Source organism: Thamnophis sirtalis, unplaced genomic scaffold (genome assembly GCF_051295495.1).
Source record: "Thamnophis sirtalis isolate CommonGarterSnake01/CBP01778 unplaced genomic scaffold, rThaSir2_p1.2 scaffold_15, whole genome shotgun sequence".
Classification (NCBI taxonomy): Eukaryota; Metazoa; Chordata; class Lepidosauria; order Squamata; family Natricidae; genus Thamnophis; species Thamnophis sirtalis.
The window spans coordinates 14034943-14041287 of NW_028261395.1; positions in this window are offsets into that span (position 1 = coordinate 14034943).

Here is a 6345-nt window from a genome sequence, read left to right on the forward strand (position 1 = left end):
CTGGGCATCATCCTGGTCTCTTTTGCCCTGCTCTTCTTCCTAACTACAGTCCTTGTTTTAATTATCTTCATTAAATATGGAGAAACTCCCATTGTCAAAGCCAACAACCGGGACCTCTCCTACATCCTCCTGGTCTCCCTCCTGCTTTGCTTCTTGTCTCCTTCTCTCTTCATTGGTCAACCAAGGAAAGCCACCTGCCTTCTCCGACAAACGGTTTTCAGCATCATCTTCTCAGTTGCCGTTTCTTCTCTCTTGGCCAAAACCATCACGGTGGTGCTGGCTTTCCTGGCCACAAAACCAGGAAACCAAGTGAAGAGATGGCTGGGGAAGAGCTTGGCCAACTCCATCATCCTTTCTTCTTCTGCTGTCCAAATTATCATCTGCTCCATCTGGCTGGGATTTTCTCCCCCCTTCCCTGACTCTGACCTCCACTCCCAGCCTGGAGAGATCATCCTGCAATGCAACGAAGGGGCTGTTGTCATGTTCTACGTCACCCTCAGCTACATGGGCTTCCTGGCTGCCATCTGCTTCACGGTGGCTTTCCTGGCCAGGAATCTGCCTGGGGCCTTCAACGAAGCCAAGCTGATCACCTTCAGCATGCTGGTCTTCTGCAGTGTCTGGGTGACTTTTGTGCCCACCTACCTGAGCACCAAAGGGAAATACATGGTGGCTGTTCAGGTCTTCTCCATCCTGGCCTCCAGTGCTGGTCTGCTGGCCTGCATCTTCATCCCCAAGTGCTACATTATCCTTCTGAGGCCAGACCTGAACACAAAGGAGCATCTTACAGCCAGAACAAATGTAAAAGCATGATATATAATACCATTATGATATTGGAAGAATTGTTAAAGTTTATTTTGTTTGAAAGGAGATATTCTTTCCATTTAGACAGTATACAGGAATCAAAGAAAATATTCATATGTTTCAAAATAGGAAATTATTGAATTGTTCTAGCTCTCTTCTCTTTCAACTTAATAAACCTTGCTGAAAGTTATTCAGAGGAATTTGCTGTTCAACAACAGCTACTGAATTTGACACCTTTAAAAATAATTCAGGCACTTGTTCCTACAGTTAAAAATGTGTGTGTGTGTGTGTGTGAGAGAGAGAGAGAGAGAGAGAGGGAGGGAGGGAGGGAGGTAGGGAGGGAGGGAGAGAGAGAGAGCCTGACTTCAGGAGGAAGCTGTGGGAATCAAGAACCAGCCTGGTTGCCTGATCCTCTCCCTGAGAATGCCAGAATGATATGAAATCCCATGTCTGACTGGCTGTCAGCTGGGGAGGGAAATCGAATATATAATTCTTTCTTGATTTCCTGATAAAAACTCCTTTGCATAAAGTGTTCAGCAGAACAGCTGTCTGGGATTTCAGTTTGGGATTGTTTTTGTTTTGGTATGAACTTCACACCAAAATAATAAAAACAAAGTAAATAAAAAAAATGTGTAAAATTTCCACTGCATTTTTTTTCTTTGATCAACCAGAGAATTAAAATAGCGGTTTTCACACCCTTTAATTTCCCACTCTACAATTTCGACCTAAAGCATTTTCTCTGCTCTTCTTCCAAGCTTGTCTTGTCTGTGAAGGGCTGGAGAAGATGTCCAGAGAAAGGGGACCTTGAGACTCTCCCCAGGAGGAGGTTGGAGGGATCCTGTCTAAAGGCAGCTGCACCATTGACCAGGTCACAAACCTTCAATGCTGCATAATATCCATCCAGGTCCAAGAAGGGGCTGAATTAATGGGTGAGGGACTTTGAGGTGTCTAGGACGAGGCACACATGGAAGCTCTTCCGTTCCCCATCACACAGATTGCTGATCAGTTGGTAATCAATGTTTAGGTTTATGAATGACATGGAGGCTGCTTGGAAAGATGCTTTTAATGGTGGACAGGACCACATGGCCTGAGTCCTGAACAGAAAAGGTGATCACGTGCTTCAATGTTGGTGGAGAAGAGAAGGGGAAGCAAGGAAGGAAGAGAAGCTGAGTCCCTGTTTTTATGCCCTCTCTGGCCTTTGGTCTTGAGCTTGTATTCTGATTGCTTGTCAGACTCCCATGGAGCCATGCAAGGGCAACTCTCTAGGCTGCGTTTTGAATCCAGGTTTGGTTGAGTTCTCAGATGCCATGTGGCGAGTTGGATAAAGGGCCAATATTATCATGCCTTAATCCCATCACTCTGGAGCTGAAGGGGAAAACTCTTTATTATGTAAAGTGGACTAGCTCAGGCTTTAATGGCTCATTGACAAAGGGGGATGGGCAGGAAGCTGCAGGCAGCTATTTTGTTTTTTAAAACATGTTTCTTTCTTTTCACACCCAGAGAAATATTCTGCTCTTTCAATATTTCCTAGGATATTTAATTTTTCTGGGAGAGGACTGGGTGATAACTTCCTACAATTTTAAGGAGGTAAGAAGTAATGGACCAGAAGAAGGTCAGTCTAAGATTCACAGGGACCACACAGAGACCTCTGGTTCTCCCACAAGCAGAAGAAGGCAGAGACTTGTGGCTTTGCTCAACATGTAACAGACATTTTTGCACAATTTCACTTTCTTCCATCACACACCACAATATTGGACACACGGACATCTCATTCTAGGAATCCCCAATTCTGGTATCCCAAATTAATCTAAGAAAATATTTCCAACTTCCACAGCCCCATTCAATAAGAACTAAGGTGGGACTGGAACTCAGGAGTCTCCTGGTGATTGTCCCAAAGTCCCCCAGGAAGTTTTCATGCCTAAGGGAGGATTAGAACTCCCACCCCACCAGACCCTCTTGCAGCTTCATGGTTCGGTGGTGCGTTGCGGGGGGTCACTGTGTAGGTGCAAAGGGGGCGAAAGCTTAAGGTGACCAGATTTTCAGATTGGTAAAGAGGGACACCTTTGACAGGGGGGGGGGGAGGCTTGATTAAAATTTTTATACGGAGCAACAAAAATTTTCATACAACGCAAAAATAGTATTGCAATTTTTTTTATTTCAACATAACTACAATTTACAAATATAAATTGTAACTGTTGCCAAACATCAAAATTTTGATCACGTGACCATGAGGATGCTGCAATGGTCGCTAAGTGTGAAAATGGTCACTAAGTGTGAAAATGGTCATCAGTCACTTTTTTCAATGCCATTGTAACTTTGGTCACTATACCACCTTTCTTGCCACAGTTCTTAAGTGAATAACTGCAGCTGGTATTTTGTATTTTGGATAGAATCTTTTTTTAAATAGTCTAAGACAATTTAAAAAAAGAATCCACACAGAATAAATTGAAGTAAAACATTTCAAACTATTCCACACAGAATAAATTGAAGTAAAACTATTTTTAAAAATTCTATGCACAATATATTTCAAAGTATTGTGCATAGAATTTTTAAAAATGGTTTCACTTCAATTTATTTTGGATAGAATCTTTTTTTAAATTGTCTTAGACAATTAGTGACTGATTATCATTTTTCACACTTAGCGACCATTTTCACACTTAGCGACCGTTGTAGCATCCTCATGGTCACGTGATCAAAAATTTTATGTTTGGCAACAGATTCATATTTATGATGGTTTCAGTGTCCTGGGGTCATATAATCATCTTTTGACAAAGTCAAATGGGGAAACCAGATTCACTTATGTTACTAACTTATCAGCTGCAGTTATTCACTTTAGAACTGTGGAAAGAGAGGTGGTATAGTGACCAAAGTTACAATGGCATTGAAAAAAGTGACTGATGACCATTTTTCACATTCTTTGGTACTCAGCTTTCCTTCTGGTCCAACCTTCACAGCCATCCATTGCAAATGGGAAAACCACAGCCTTGACTAAATGCACTTTTGTTGGCAGGGTGATGTCTCTGCTTTTTAGGATGCTGTCTAGATTTGCCATAGCTTTCCTCCCCAGGAGCAAGCATCTTTGAATTCCTTGGAATTGGGTATGTCTAGTTTAATGAAAAGAAGGACCGAGGTATTGTATTGTGGTTGCTGCAATTAATATACTTAATAAGTCCATTTTTATTCTTTATTTTTTAATAATAATTTTCATAACAGTTGCTCCTGTTTTTGTAATTACTGTTTTATATTATTATTTTAGTGGATTGTTGTACATCCCTGAGAGTCATTTCTATTGAGATGTACACATTTGAACAATGTATTTATTTTCATATTTAAGGAAAGGCATCATCTATAAACTAAGCAAAGGTGTAGCTTCCAAGATGTGCCCTTGGGATCTTGAAGTTGGTGGAATCTACTCAGAGATTAATTGAGGAAAGCTTAATAACAGGGAGTTCTTAAATCCACACAGAATAATACTATTTTAAAAAATCCTATGCACAATAAATAAAATATTATTTTAAAATACATTAAAAAATAAAAGAAAAAAAGCCAGCTCACTTACCAGCAGGCAGACATTCCAAGTCAACCCAGAATGATATAGATGTTAATACAAAGAACTGAGCAAATTAAAATGGTGAAATAGTCTCAGGGAAATATTTTTCAAAGAAAAATAGAAGCCACTATTTTTTCCCACACGAGCAGTCCTCCAAACTCCGTGCCCCTCCCACCTGGGAAATCTAGGAAGAAACAGTTGCTACTACTCTAGGCAGCTCTGTTTCCTGCAGCTCTATGGTACTTGGTCATTTTTTCTTATAAAAGTGAGTAAAAGGGGTGCGGGGGAGGGTCTGTTTTGTTGCTTTAACGTTTTAATATCTTCAATGAAAGTACTGAGACAGAGAGAGGGATTAGACAGGGTGTCTTTTGTCTTGCCTCGGTTAGGATTTTTTAAGCAAATCCACTGGGCTTTCAACATGAAGCCTGAAAATTGGGACTTTTTAAAAATGCAGTGGGAAACAGGACAAATTGTTATAAAGCGTGACTATCCCGCCATAATCGGGAGTCTGATCACCTTAAGTTTGGTTCCACTCTAGAGCAAGGGTCCTCACATTACGGCCCGTGGGCCAGATATGGCCCACTGAAGCCATTAATCCAGCCCACACAGGATCATGAAGCTGCCCCGCCCACATCGCCCCACCTACCCACAGTCCCCCATCTTAAGAGAGCCATGTTGGCATATCTGGGAAAACCCAAATCTGAAGGCTTCCTGGTTTTCCCACTCAGTTGAAAGTCAAGATCTTGCCCCCACACCCACAAGTCCATCACATGGTCCAATCATCCACTGCCATGCTGGCAGCTTCCATCCATCTTGTTCCAGTCAGGTGCAGAGTTCCTGAGTCAAAGGATGACCTTGGCTTTCTAGAAAGAATTTTATAATGGCTACATAACATCTACTCCGTACAATCCCCCCTCCTATTTTCCCATAATGTAAAATGCATAGTAGAATAGTAGAATAATAGAAAGTGTGGCAGGTCAAAGATCCAAAAGAAAAGATGGCTGCAGGCCTGACACTGGGTGAGTTTCAGCCAATATACAGGAGGCTTTAGTTCTAATTGTCCCCTAAGTATGAAAACCCCTGGGTGACTTTGGGCCAATCACCAGGAGACTCTTGAGTTCCAGTCCCGCCTTAGTACTTATTAGAATTGTGGAAGTAGGAAACATTTTCTCAGATTAATGTGGGATACCAAAATTGGGGATTCCTAGAATGTGAGATGGCTCCAATATTGTGTGGAGGAAAGTGTGTCCAATATTGTGTGGAGGAAAGTGAAAACATGGGGAAATACCTTTTCCATATGGGGCAAAGCCATAAGTTTCTGCCTTCTGCTTGTGGGAGAACCAGAGGCTTCTTTGTGATCACTGTGAATCTTAGACTTATCTTGGTCTGATTCATCACAGTTTTTCTTATTTCCTTAAAATGGAATTTGCAAAGGGATTATATTCATAATTAGAGCCCATTTGAAAACCTAAACATTGATTATCTCTGTGGTTGCTGATACCTTACATGGGTGCCTCTTCCTAGAAACCTAGAACTCCCCATCCTTATTCACCCCCTTATTCACCTCCACCTTGGACCTGCAGCATTGAACCCTTGTGACTTGGTTAATGATGCGGCTGCCTTTAGATAGGATCCCTGCAACCTCCTCCTGGGGAGAGTCACAAGGTCCCCTTTCTTTGGACGTCTTCTCCAGCCCTTCACAGACAAGACAAGCTTGGAAGAGGAGCAAAGAAAATGCTTTAGGTATAAATTGTAGAGTGGAAAATTAAAGGGCCTGGAAACTGCTTTTTTAATTCTCTGGTTGATGACAGAAAAAAAAATTCAGTGGAATTTCTTTACATACTTTCCCCCGCTTTAGTTTGGTTTTTAAAATCTTTTGTTGAGGCTGGTGTTTGGTATCCAAAGCTTCCTCCTGACCTCTTTTCCTGCTCACTTTCTCTCACACAACACACTTTTTGCTGTAGGAACAAGTGCCTGAATTATTTTTTATGAGG